Source organism: Onychomys torridus, chromosome 3, assembly GCF_903995425.1.
Source record: "Onychomys torridus chromosome 3, mOncTor1.1, whole genome shotgun sequence".
NCBI classification, from domain to species: domain Eukaryota; kingdom Metazoa; phylum Chordata; class Mammalia; order Rodentia; family Cricetidae; genus Onychomys; species Onychomys torridus.
This window is the reverse complement of record NC_050445.1, coordinates 474,880-489,380: the sequence shown is the minus strand read 5'-3', so window position 1 is coordinate 489,380 and position 14,501 is coordinate 474,880. Positions and strand designations below refer to the sequence as shown.

General features: G+C 44.0%; 1 long non-coding RNA gene and 4 other non-coding genes across 7 annotated transcripts in view; 3 read left to right on the top strand and 2 right to left on the bottom strand.

The window, feature by feature from the left end:
* Positions 1–14,501, top strand: part of LOC118580894 — a 143,520-nt gene that overhangs the window by 32,607 nt on the left and 96,412 nt on the right. The window lies entirely within an intron of this gene.
* Positions 3,354–3,425, top strand: Trnac-gca. Its single transcript has one exon. It is a non-coding gene; the product is annotated as a tRNA-Cys (tRNA).
* On the bottom strand, positions 5,507–5,578 carry Trnac-gca. The gene has a single exon. It is a non-coding gene; the product is annotated as a tRNA-Cys (tRNA).
* Trnac-gca lies at positions 9,854–9,925 on the top strand. Its single transcript has one exon. It is a non-coding gene; the product is annotated as a tRNA-Cys (tRNA).
* Trnac-gca lies at positions 12,861–12,932 on the bottom strand. Its single transcript has one exon. It is a non-coding gene; the product is annotated as a tRNA-Cys (tRNA).

The window sequence follows — 14,501 nt, the reverse complement described above, 5'->3', positions numbered from 1 at the left end:
CTCCCAAGTATTTAAATTCCTTTCATAAAGGTATATATTTTAGGAAGTTTCTAAAGTGGCTGGTCTCTCTATAGTTTTTAAGACCAGTGTTAGTGTCTCCCTCCCATATTCCTTCCCTTCCCTTCCCTTAGCTCTCATCCTCCTCCCTAATTTACAACTTTTTTCTTCCAATTTCCCTTTTATCTCTTTAAGACTATATTCTATTTTCCATTCTTTTAAAGATCCTTTCCTCCCTTTTGGTCTCTTAACTGGTACCTAACCCTGTGGTTATTTGTGTTGTAAACCACTGATAAATTCTTGAAAGCTTACATTCACCTATAAGTAAAGACATGCTATATTTGCCTTTTTGGTTCTTTGAACCTCACTCAGGATAATTGTTTCTAGTTCCATCCATTTTCCTGAGATTTTCAAAACTATATTTTTCTTAAAAACTGAATAATATTCCTTTGTATAAAAGTACCACATTTTCATTATCCATTTATCAGTTAATGGACATCTAAAGAGGCTGTTCCAAACTTCTGACTAGTATGAACAGAGCAGCATTGAAAATGGATGACCAAGTATATCTCTTCTAAGATAGAGAATCCTTTGGGAAGATACCTGTAGTGACTTGAAAGAAAATTGCCCCTAAAGGGAATGCCACTATTGGGAGGTGTAGCCTTGCTGGAGTAGGTGTGGTCTTATTGGAGGAAGCCTCTCACTGGTAGAGTTGGACTTTGAGGTCTCATATATGTTCAACCAATACCCGGTGAGACAGACCACTTCCTGTTACCTGTGAGTCAAGATGTAAGAACTCTCAGCTACCTTTCCAGCACCATGTTTGCTTGCACACCACCATGTCACGCCATGATGATAATGGACTGAATTTCTGAACTCTAACTGAGCTACCCCAATTAAATGATTTCCTTTATAAGAGTTTCTGTGGTCATGCTGTCTCTTCACAACAGTAGAAACCCTAACTAAGACAGAAGTTGGTACCAGGAGTGGGGTATTGCTGTGATAGGCTAGACAATGTTTTTGTTTGGAGTATTATGTCAGTTGTGTTTGGAAAGCAGTGGAATGCTCTAAGGGCCAGACTAGTAGGAGAAAGACAGTGATGCTAAGACTTATTTGAATTGTGGGGCCTGACTCAAGAGGTTTCAGAGGAGAAGAATATTAATATGTGGCCTAGAGACTGGTCTTGTTATATTATGGTGATGAATGTGGCTGCTTTTTGCCCTTGTCCAAAGAGTCTGCCTGAGACTAAAGTGAAGAGTTTTGGATTAATTCTGTTAGCAGAGGAAACCTTGAAACAGCCTAGCATAGACTCTGTTGTTTGGTTATTAATGTTAACTCTGATGAAGATTTATAATGAAAAAGAGTAAGCTGAGCAAATAAAAATAAAAAAGTACAGATTGAGAAAGGGGGCCTAGGAAGTAGAATAGAGCTAAATCCTGTGTTCAAGGAGATAAACATAATTAGAGATGGAATAAAGGGCATGGTGACCTCAGTGCAGCTAATTTTCAAACTTGTGAAAAGGAATTAAAGAAAAGCTTAGAGCTGGGTGTGGTGGTACATGCCTTTAATCCCAGCATTCTCAAGGCAGAAGCAGGTAGATCTCTGAGTCTGAGGCCAGCCAGGTCTACAGAGCAAGTTGAAGGAAGCCAAACTTAGGCAATGAAGGAAACCATGGAAAACAGAAAGCTGGTAGCTGAATGAGGAAGCCATGTTCCATTCACAGCAAGCAGCAGAAATTGGCAGCTTCATCCACATGGTTCTGACTTTAGGAACAGGCTTTGGGAACCAGTTCTCCATGCTGGATAACCTCACCCAGCCTTTTGCAGGGGGAGAAGCTCAGTTCTACCTCAACTTGACTTGTCAGGCTTTGTTCAAGCCCATGGGAGGCCTGCACCTTTCTGAATGGAGATGGAAGAGGAGTGGATGGGGAGCGGGGTAGAAGGGAGTAGGGGAGAGGGAACAAGAGGAGACAAGGGAGGGAAAACTGTGGTGGGTATGTAAAATAAATGAAAAGAATGTTAATTAAATAAATAAAAAGAAGAAAAACCTTATGGAACCTTCCTCCATAGCTAAGAATAGCCATTATGCGAGGCATGTGTCAGAGGAGTCCCCGAATCAAGGCTAGAAAGGCCATTGCATGAAGCTGTGAAGTTGAAGCCTAGATTGTTTTGTTGACTCTGTGAAGTTGGAGATGCCAGAGCTGTGGAATACCTGCTGAGGAAAGTGCTGACAGGGAGTGGAACCGGCCCAGGAGAAAGAAGTGTGCTGCAGTCAACAAAGCTGAAAGGAGCTGGAGATCTGAAGGCCATTTTGATATCAGACATGGAGACGCAGAGTTTGAAGTTAACCCACTGGCTTTTGGTCTTGATTTGGTCCACTGTTTCCTTGGTATTCTCCTCTCCCTATGTTTGGAACAGTAATGTATATCCTGTGCCATTATGAATGTACATGATTTTTTTATTCTGATTGCAGTTGAGAGAATGCATAAATCTCAGAAGAGACTTTGAACTTTGGACTTTTAAACATTGTTGAAATTGTGATAGACTATGGAGACTTTTGAAACTGGACTAAATCCATTTTTGTATTAATATATTTCTACATGTTTACGGGGGCTAGGGAGTGGACTGTGGTGGTTTGAAAGAAAATGCCCCCAAAGGGAATGGCACTATGAGTAGGTGTGGGCTTGTTGGAGAAGATGTGGCCTTGTTGGGGGAAGTGTCTCACTGTGGCCAGAAAACTCTAGGGTCCACTCTGGCCAATGTAGTGTGGACTCTGCCCTCCAACCAAGTTCTGATTCCATTGGCAGTCTCAGATTATGCAACACAAACAAATCTCCCCCAACAGACAAATCCCAGAACAGGGCTGTCTGTGTGGGGTGGACATTTCCCACGTGAGCTTCTTCCCCTTCCAGAGCCCACTGCTCATTTGCTTCATCCTCAAAGGCTAAAGCCTGGCTCAGCTGCTTTACCAGGAGAGAGGGATCCTCCAGTGTTGCTGCTGACAGTGCTGGCTAGGGCACTGGGAGAAGCTCTGAGAGGCAGCCATTCTGTCTTCAGGGAAGGAGGAGAAGGGTGTCTGGGGGCCCAGGTGGAAGGCATTTGGCCAGCACAGGAGCTAACCCAGGACAGCAGTGTGAATGGCTCAGGTCTGCATTTCCTCCTGCTCCTCTCCATTTCCTTGGCTGATGGTGCTGATCAAGGATGGGCCTGGAAAGCTGCAGAGCTGAGGAAGGCATCTCACCAGTCAGGTCTGGCTGCTTCTGCAGAGTAGGTCTGAGAGAACTGTAATTTACCTTTATAGTCAGACTATCTCACCACACACATGAAATGTTATTAACTGGGTACACTGGTACCAGTGGGGGTATAGCTCAGGGGTAGAGCATTTGACTGCAGATCAAGAGGTCCCTGGTTCAAATCCAGGTGCCCCCTTATTTATGTTGGATTCTGGTCATTGACTTACCAGGTTCATCTTAGAGAGGTCACCCATGGAGTTAGAAAGTCTTCATTGCTGGAGTTTCTAGAAGCAACGCTTCTGTGCCCCATTTACATCTGTGGGTTCCATTCTCAGTGACACTATGATAACACACTGGCCCAAAGGCTGGAACCCACAAAGTGCATTAGTACAAGGCACACAGCTGACCTCTGACCTTTGCTGAGTCCTCTCTACCTTCTTATTTTTCCCCATTGATATTTTTTCCTTATGCTCACTGAAATAGTTGGTTTTAATAGTCAGTTTGACACATTGTGTAGTCACATGAAAATAAAGTGTCAATGAAGAATATAGTGTCTAGATCAAATTGGCCTGTGTTCCTGTAATTGTCTTGATAATTAAGTCAATTGATGTATGAAGACACAGCACTGTTCCCTAGGCAGGGATCCTGGATCGTGTGAGTGCAGAAAGTGTGCTCAGCACTAGCAAGCATGTGTGCCCTTATTTTTCTCTGCTGTTAATGGTAGTTGTGATGTGACTAACAGCTTAAAGTCCCTGCTGCCTTGACTTCCCTGAAATAAGGGACTGTATCCTGAAATTGAGAGCTAACACAAACCCTTTCCCACACTTGCCTCTTGCCTGGGCATTAGCTCACAGCAGCAGAAATGAGGCTAGAACATGCCTTCCTCCAGTGTCTCCTCTTAATGAGCAATGGGCTCAGTGTGGTCCAGAGCTGCCCATTGAGTGATGGACTGCATTCTGAATTTCAGGACTCTACTGGCAGGCTGAGATGGGGTGGGGGAGGGTCAGAATCTGGGGCTGTGCCAGCATGGACAAACACTACCCGTGGGCAAAGACTAGGAGGTACAGGACATCAGCAGAGGTTTCTGGACTTTTTAGTCACTAACTCACTACAGTCATGTGTTGAAGAGATGCCAGCAGAGTAGTGCTCTCTGATCAGGAAGGTGAATTGTTCCTTTTGTAAGTCTGGCAGCATTAGGATGTCACCCAAATGTCCACTGGGTTGTCTTGTTGGCTTCCAAAGCACAGGAGCTGCAGGGTGCTCACAGCTGGAGAGATGGGGAGGGAGCCCTTGAGCATGGGTGGAAAGGCTGCTGTGATGACCCACAAGGCATAGAAATGTAGAGTTGAACTTACCAAGCTGGAGGATATTTCAGAGGACAGTGAGGACTGTGTGAGTGATTTGTGACAGGCTGCTTTTGCCCCAGATTCTATGAAAAGGGCTTGACTACTCAGGAGAAAATCAGTTCACGGAGGGAAGAGTTTTAACTATTTCACACCATGCACCCCAATCCCACTCATTATCTATTCCTTCCATATTCACCTTCCAACCTTGTAGACTCCACCTTCCAGTTTCATGCATCCTTAGCTGTGTGGCTTGGATCCCCCTATTAAGACTGATTTAGTTAAGGTGGAACCTAGTAAATTCTCTGGTGATTCTTGGTTTTCAGTGGCCCAAACCTTTTGCCCAGAAAGAACTTTATCTGTACTCAAAGATATCAGAAGGGTGCCCTTTACTTCCCTCCATCATTTATTCACGCAATAAACACCCATGGGACTTCCTATGTTCTGGTCACTATCAGCCATGCTGAGGACACAAAGTGAGGTCAGCCATATCCCTTTTCCTCAGAGTCTTTGTCTAAATAGGAGACAAACTCATGGATCCAAGTCTTTCCTCAGAAGTAACAGCAGCCAAAGCACAGGCTAGAGGAAACAGCATGTAAGGAGCGTCCCTTCTGGGGGCTCAGGAGTGACTTCCTGAGGGATTGACTATGGAAAGTTGCCAGAGGAAGAATCCCACTCTCATCTTCCTAGGACTCCATTATGCTGACTTCCTGCACTGACTGAGCCATACAGAGCCTTGGAGGCCAGCGTGTGCCACAACGTGAGTGTGACCTGGGTGGATCTCACAGTGAGTCCTGTACTAGCTTCTGTCAGAGAGGAGAACAGGGACCAGGCCTGAGCAGAATACAGAGCACAGGGAACACAGTGCATTAGTCGGCTCTGTGTTAATCAATACTTCAGATTTGATCTCTTGTATCTAAAAGAGACACTAGGAAGGGGGCACCCGGATTTGAACCAGGGACCTCTTGATCTGCAGTCAAATGCTCTACCCCTGAGCTATGCCCCCATCTTCTTCATGTATATCTAATAAACATCTCTGATCCTGTGTGTTCACTCCCTGACACGTGTACTTGCTAGTACTCTGCTATCATCTGCTTTCTCCCATGAGACCCAGCCCTGAGCCAACTGCACACCTGTGTGCCTCCTCCTCGAGACCAGCAATCTCCAGTCCTAGTTCACAGCTGAGACAGAAGCACTACTGCCTGGAAACCTGCATTCAATCATCCTCCACACCCACCTGTAAGAGCCAAACTTGAGGGTTGAGTGTTAAGCAATTCATAGCTTTTGGAGAGGGAAAATAGTTTTCTCTAAACGTGTGACTTGTGGTATGTCAATGATGTTCCAGTGGATGGCCCCACACCCAGAAGCTTGTGGATAGCTCAAATAGGATAACACGAAGCTTGGCGTGTGAATGTGGGATAGATCTGTGTGTAGGAGTTAAAAGAATGAGTTGAAAGTGAATAGATTATAATGCATTCTATGAATTTTCCACGGAATTAATGAAAATATTTTTATACCAGTTTTAAATAAATCTTTGGCATTTCACACCATGCACCCCAATCCAACTCATTTTTCATTCCTTCCATAATCAGTTTCCAAACTTGTAGACCCCACCCCAAAAGTAAGTTAAAATGCTAATAAAAATTAGAAATGGAAGAGAAAACAAAACAAAAATCAAACAAACCATGTAATGGATCCCTCTGCTCAACAGCCTGCTACTTGATCAAGCACAGCATTCTGTGCACATACCATCCTGCTCCTCTGTCTTTCTAGAATCTCCATATCCGTTTGTCGTTCTGGTATTATAAGTTGCAATATGTTGCACAGTCTATCCTTTTGTCCAAACAGCCTAAACACTTTACTTGCCAACGTTCATTGCAATAAGTCATGAGGCTAGTTCAAGGCCTCTGGCTTCTGCTACAATGTCAATACTGGACCCTTGTAGAGACTCTCAGATAACATTCTGTTGCTTTGAGTTGTACGGATCCTAAAGCTATGAATCTGCAGAGCCAGCTCCTTCCTGTGCTCTGGCAGCTCCTAGATGGGGAAGATGTTGTTGTCGGCCAAGTCAAAGCCTTGGATATGGGCCTGGAGGGTAGTTGAGTTGGTCAGCCTGCCAGCTCCCCCACTCTCCCAAAACCATGAGTCTGGGGCCAGCACCCCTGTACCACTTGGGCAAGAGATGGGACCATCTTTCCCATACCAATGTAATCTGGGTCTGCTGTGGAATAATCCTCTTATACAGTGTAAAGATTTGTCACTGGAGTTGGTTGTATGAAATGCTGATTGACTAGTAGCCAGTCAGGAATTATAGGTTGGACAAACAAACTAGGAAAATGGTGGGAAAAGGAAGGTCAGAGTCTGAGGAGAAGCCAGCTGGCCACCAAGGAAGTAGGACATGTAGAAAATGAGGTAACAAGCCATGAGCCACATGGAAAAACAGATAAGAAATATGGGTTAATTTAAATGTAAGAGTTAGCTAGTAACAAGCCTGAGCTATCAGGCAAGCATTTATAATTTATATTAAGTCTCTGAGTCAGTATTTATCGGTTGGGACAGAATTACTCTGCCTACATGGGTCAGCTCTCCACACCACACCCAACCACCAGTGTCAGCTCTCCTGCTCTGCCCAGTCAAGGGGTGAGGCCAGCTCCCCCACACCAGCTATGCTCCAGGTGAGGGGTGGCACTGGTTCTCCCACACCCATGCCACCAGAGGCAGCCCTCCCACTCTGCCCAGGGGAAGGTTGTGGCCAGTCCTCTTGCACCAATGCCTTTGGGCTGGCTCTTCTGCTCTGCCCAGGGGAGTGGAGGAGCCAGCTCTCCTGCATGCATGTATCAGCTGGCAAGGGGTGGGAACAGCTCTCCTACTCAAATGCCATCTGGGTCAACTCGCCCATGCCCCTGCCTCACCTGACCTTCACCACCTGGGCCAGTTTTCTCACTATCTTCAAGTGAGAGCAGGACCAGCTATCCTGAATCTATACCACCTAGTGTTTGGTGAGGGGTAGGGCCAGTTCTCCCACAAGTGGCATCAATGAGGAGCTGGGACAGCTGTCTCTTGCTCACATGATGAGGGCCAGCTCTCCTGCTCTTTTCAGGCAAGGGCCAAGGCCAGATCACCCATGCCCATGCCATTGGGCACAGATCTCCCACACTGCCTCATCTGAGCTGAAACTACACAACCACATTGCTGTGAGCATTACTGTTTTCCAAGTTCCTATTAGTAAGGCCCAGTAAGGCATACTTACAGCATTCAACTGTCTTTCTAATCCAAAGTCTCAAGGTCTTTCATATTCCTCCAACAAGCAATGGCCAGGTCGGTAATAGCAATAATCCAGGGCTTGGTATCAAATTCTCATTTACTATCTGTGTTACTATAGTGTTACATATATAGTTAATATACTATTCTAATGCCATGAAGACACACCTTGGTCAAGGCAACTTATAAAGAAAGCATTGATTTGGGAACTTGGTTACAGTATTGAAGAGTTAGTCCATGGTGGGAAGCATGGTAGCAGGTAGGCAGGCATAGCACTGGAGCCCTAACTGACAGTTTACATGTGATCCACAAGCAGGAGACAGAGAGTAAGACTAACCTGATAAGGGAATTTTGAAACCACAAAGTCTCTTCTAGAGTCACACCTCCTCCAACAAAGCCACACCTCCTAATCCTTTCTAAATAGTTCACCAACTGGTGATCAAACATTCAAATATGTGAAATTATGGGAGCTGTTCTCATTGAAACCACCACTCTATTTTATGAAACAACTATAAGTGTTTCATAAACTGATTATCAGTATAATGGGAAGAATTATATGCCTTATCAGACATACAAAGGCTATAAATTTTACATCCATTCACCTCTCACAGGAGGAGTTCATCTCCCAAAAGAAGGAGTGTCATCTTATTAAGAAACATCCAAGAACTCAAAATCTGAGAAAGAGACAGTTCCACACAGAAGAGATGGTAGAAACAAAGAATGTCATAGTGAAGGAAGTCACAAGGCCTTGACCATGCAGCAGGCATTTGGAGACAACCAGAACAAAAGGATCAGGAGCCCAGGCCACTCCTGGAAAACAGAGAGCAGAAATGTTCATTAAATAGTAGAAATGTTTCCATGCATCGTATATTATTCTATAAGAATTTCATAGAGAACTCAGGGTTGTAGAAAATGTAAATATTTAAAGAAAATGAAGCAGTTTAAACATAAGAGTACCACTAACTTCAGGAAAACCAAAAGTTCTACCTGATGTCTTTGTCTTGTTTAGAATGACACACATCCACCATACACAGTGTTAACAAGTCATCATGATAAAAACAGAGAAGAAGGTCATCCAACTAAAGGTTGGGACATGAATGTAATGGGAAAGTGGGAATGGAAGAAGGCATGAAAATGATAATCCTTTTCCACAAGTCAGTTACTGATGTCCAGACCTGGTTAAAGAAGACACCCCATGCTGTGTGCATTTTACATGAGTGCACAGGAAGGACTAGAAGAGAGAGTGAAACCTTTGGAGAATGGCTCCCTTTGGGTGACAGGAGCGATAAGAAAAGAATTCAGAGGACTGTTGTGGTTTTTTTCCTTAATAATTTTTTTTAACTAATAATGAGTTTTCAAAATAACTGAATTGTAGCTAGGCGGTAGTGGCACATACCTTTAATCTCAGCACTTGGGAGGCAGAGGAGGCGGATCTCTGTGAGTTCAAGGCCAGCCTGGGCTACAGAGTGAGATCCAGGACAGGCTCCAAAGCTACACAGAGAAACACTGTCTCAAAAAAATAAAAAAAATAACTGAATTGTGCCATATATGTTGACATAAACATATAACAATGAGTGTGTGGAGTGGTGATCGATCTGAAGGCCAGGGCAGAGGCCAGCGCTTCAGCATTCCTGACCCTCTGTGTCCTCCTGCTCTGCTGTCAGAGCTCCTCGATGACCCACTCAGGCCTGAAGAGACATCTTCACCATCTACCCAGCGGCTACCCTCAGGGGCAACACTCAGATCACCCATGGGCTGGAGAGATGTCTTCACATGCAGGTACCCCACTGTTCCCCAAAGAAGTAGGCAGAGTCTCTTCACACTGATACTTGTGTATAACTGAAGAAGCCAGACATGTAAATCTGAGTTCTTTATAGTAGCTTATGCCTCTCTGTCCCCAGCTATGCTGTTACCACAGAAAGCAGCAGGGCTAGTCTTACCAAGTAAGAAGTATACAGTAAAGTAATGATGAGTATGACTATGAAGGTGAAAGGCACTTATTAAACTTGTCTGGCAGGGAGGGGGCATAGCTCAGGGGTAGAGCATTTGACTGCAGATCAAGAGGTCCCTGGTTCAAATCCAGGTGCCCCCTTTCCATGTGATTTTGGAAACTAAGTGACCACATTCACAGTACAGACCTTCTTTCTCTTTGTCTCATATGTCTTGGGCCTCACCCAGTGAGGGCAGAGCTCTGCCATCTCCAATCATATCCCTGTCCTGTGTAAGAATGTGACAGCTCGCTGTGTATGTATATTCACTGAATGTCAAGTATTTCAGGTGATCAAGTTTTCAGCATTTTTAGAATACAGAGTGACTTCCCTAAACCTCAACCATTGGTGGTTCTCAGGGTATGGAAGTCAGTGTACTGATTCAGTGGGCAGGAGGCAAAAGACCCCAAAGAAATGGAGTAGGGGAAACTGGACTGGTATTCCACTGTATTTAGATACAACCAGTTGATTCATCCGGATTGGGGGTGTGGAAGCTCAGGCTGTCAGATGTGATGCATCAGAGACATAGGTCATATGGATTCTGTAGAGCACAGGGGTAATGGGCTGTCCGTGGGTCTGGGTTGCATCCAGTGGTGGCTCATGATTGGCATCAGTTCTAAAGGCTTAGCATCTGTGCTGTGGCAGCCATGTGTCTATGTTTTAAGTGTTACTCCTTGTAATAAACTCCCCACCAAAGATCCCAACTTCCTTAGCAGCTGTTGGCACAGCTCAGTGTGAAGGGCCAAGCAGGGCCTGACCATGCTGGATCTCCGGTACATACCATGGACAGCTCATTAGTCTGCTCTTTTTACTGAAGACATAGAGGAAACTTGCAGCCTCCTCATAAACACTGTGTTGAAGGCCTCAGCTCTTTCTGCCGAGAGACTAAGATTCCATAAGACCAAACACAGAATCAAATCAGCACAGTGCTGGGTCACAGTGTTTCTGTCTCTCCTGTGAATTACCACATCAGTGACAAACTCCAGCAGAGTTTTAGAGGATGTTGATCTCCCCAAAGTTGAAAGACAAGTCCTTGTCTCACATGAGCCTTTATTAGGATATTTTTTCTGTAACAAGTGACAGTGCTGAGGAAGATCCAATGCTGAATCAGGGGTCTTCTGGAACATTCATGTGAAACCCTGGAATGTGTTGATGGTTAGTAATCACAAAATACCAACTGCATGCTTCTATTTCTAACAACATGAAAACATTTATCTAGACATAGTTAGCTCATTTGGACACACACACACACACACACACACACACACACACACACACAGAGAGAGAGAGAGAGAGAGAGAGAGATTCTAGAAGACTGGATACTAAGGTTGTGCTGACTCCACAGTGAGTTGGGCAGTAGTGATCTGTTTGTGTTATTTGCTTACATATTTGTAGGAATTCACCAATGAGGCTTTTGAGCTTGGTTTTGGTGTAATGGTTTTATTCCTTTGAGAAAGTCTTATTCTATGAATGAAATATACTCCAGAAGTATATTTAGTAGATAAATTGGAATGAATATTTTCCAGAGGAGATGCATTCTGTGATTGCCCCAAGCATCTTATGCCAATCACGAACGTTGTGCTATAGCCTCCCTGATACCCTTACCGCTTTTGTCTCCACACACTACATCTTTTAGCTGCAGTCCTCTCTTAAATCCTTGGCATCTGTGTGGTCTTTTAGCCTCACTGTGATGCTTCCAGATGAAGGGGCCACATGGCAAAGATACCTGACCCCAGTCAGTGCATTCTGAGGGCGGAGCTCTGAGTCTCTATACCTGGTCTCTACTGATGCTGGTTTGGGACAAGCATGGGGCAAAAAAATCTCCCTGATTTTGATATTTTTTTTTCAAATATAGGATCAGAAAATTATAAGATGGGAAGCATAGGGTGAAAAGTCCAGAAATGATTTCCAATACAAGCTTCCGCTGAATGAGAACCAGCAGATTCCCAGAGTAAGCACCTCTTCTACCCTGTCACACCACACCCTGCTTCCTACATGTTCATGATCTACTGGTTCCTCCTAATGATCTTGACCTGGCAGGATTTTTCTATTAAAGTCTGCCCTCCACCCTTCTCTTCAACCTTACTGGATCTCAATGCCGTCTCTCACAGTTGTGCTAAAGGCATCAGCTTTGGCTGGGTGGTGGTGGGGCACGCCTTTAATCCCAGCACTGGGAGGCAGAGCCAGGTGATCTCTGTGAGTTTGAGGCCAGCCTGGGCTACGGAGTGAGTTCCAGGAAAGACGAAAAGCTACACAGGGAAACCCTGTCTTGAAAAACCAAAAAGAAAAAGAAAAAGAAAAAGAAAAGAAAAGAAAGAAAGATAGACCCCAGTTTTTGGACCTGGAAAGGACACTTAATGGTGGTGTTTTCTTTAAGTTCATACTCAATTTTCCTTAAGTGGACAAGACAGGAGCTGATGATTCTGAGTTTTCAATGGTCCAAAACTTTTGCCCAGAAAGAACTTTATCTGTACTCAAAAATATCGAGGGGGGGGGGGTTGCCCTTTACTTCCCTCCATCATTTATTCACTCAACAAACACCCATGGAACTTCCTATGTTCTGGTCATTATCATCCATGCTGAGGACACAAAGTGAGGTCAGCCATTCCCCTTTTCCTCAGAGTCTTTGTCTAAATAGGAGACAAATTCATGGATCCAAGTCTTTCTTCATAAGTATCAGGAGCCAAAGCACAGGCTAGAGGAAACAGCATGTAAGGAGTGTCCCTTCTGGGGGCTCAGGAGTGACTTCCTGAGGGATTGACTATGGAAAGTTGCCAGAGGAAGAATCCCACTCTCATCTTCCTAGGACTCCATTATGCTGACTTCCTGCACTGACTGAGCCATACAGAGCCTTGGAAGCCAGCATGTGCCACAAGCTGGGTGGGTCTCACACTGGATCCTGTACTAGCTTCTCTCAGAGAGGAGAACAGGGACCAGGCCTGAGCAGAATACAGAGCACAGGGAACACAGTGCATTAGTTGGCTCTGTGTTCACCAATACTTCAGATTTGGTCTCTTGTATCTAAAAGAGACACTAGGAAGGGGGCACCCGGATTTGAACCAGGGACCTCTTGATCTGCAGTCAAATGCTCTACCCCTGAGCTATGCCCCCATCTGCTTCATGTATATCTAATAAACATCTCTGAGCCTGTGTGTTCACTCCTTGACATGTGTACTTGCTAGTACTCTGCTATCATCTGCTCTCTCCTGTGAGACCCAGCCCTGAGCCAACTGCACACCTGTGTGCCACCTCCTCATGACCAGCACCCTCCAGTCCTAGGTCACAGGTGAGACAGAAGCACTAATGCCAGGAAGCCTGCATTCAATCATCCTCCACACCCATCTGGAGAAGCTAAGCTCATGGGTTAAGTAATTAATAGTTTCTAGGGCAGGGAAAACAGTTTTCTCTAAGGTATGGCTCTGGGTAAGTCACTAATGTTCCAGTGGATGGCCCTACACCTAGAAGCTTGTGGATAGCTCACATTGGAGGACACAAAGCTGGGAGTGTCCGATGAGACAGACCTGTAAAGAGGGTTAAAAGAAGGAGTTGAAGGTGAATATGATCAAAATATATTGTAAGAAAATGTCAAAAATTAATGAAAATATTTATAAAGAAATACATTTTGTCCTCAGCAATGGGGTCTTTCCTTGGTGTCATTTAAAATCATTTCATATAGGTATATATTTTAGGAATCTTCTATTGTAGTAGGCTTCCATGTAAGTTGTCAGAAGACCAGTGTTAGATATCTCTCCCTATAATCCTTTTCTTTCCCTTCTCTCCCATCCCTCTCCCTATTAAATCTTCTAATTTAATCTTATATCTCCATAGTATTTCTTCTGTTTCCCTTCTTTGGTAGATCCTCTCCCACCACATGGTTTGCTAATAGGTACCTAACCTCTGTGGTTATTTGGGTTGTAACTCACAATCAAATACTTAAAAGCTTATCTCCACATATAAGAGAAAAATTCAATATTTGTCTTTTGGGTTATTTGAACCTTACTCTGGATAATTGTTTCTAGCTCCATCCATTTTCCTGAAATTTTCAAAACTCTTTTTTTCTTAATTGCTGAATAATTACATTATATATATGTACCACATTTTCATTATTCATTCATCAGTTGATGAATGTCAAGGGTGTTTCTAATTCCTGGTTATTATGAATAGAGCAGCAATGAAAATAGATGGGCAAATATCTCTTCATTAAGATGGAGAGTCCTTTAGGTAGATATCCAGGAGTAGTACAGCTCGATCTTGAGGTAGTGTGATTCTCTGAAGACAGCAATTACTTTTACTTTGTAAAACATGGAGAAGTTAAGTTGGTGCTCAGCTTCCTCATCCATATTGACAATCATTCATGGTGCTTGAAGGCACTCCACCCTCTACCAGAGTAGAAAGGTAATCATCAATGTCACCCAGATACAAGCCCCATTACTTATAACAGTCATCTGCAAGACACCTTGGTTCAATAGTGACATGAGTGTTATGGGACTAACCACAAGTTTGAATTTATTATTATTATTATTATTATTATTATTATTATTATCATTATCATTATTTTATTAGTTTTCTGAGACAGGGTTTCTGTGTGCAGTTCTGGCTACCCTGGAACTCACTCTTTAGATCAGGCTGGATTTGAACTCAGATATCCACCTGCTTCTACCTCCAGAGTGCTGGGACTAA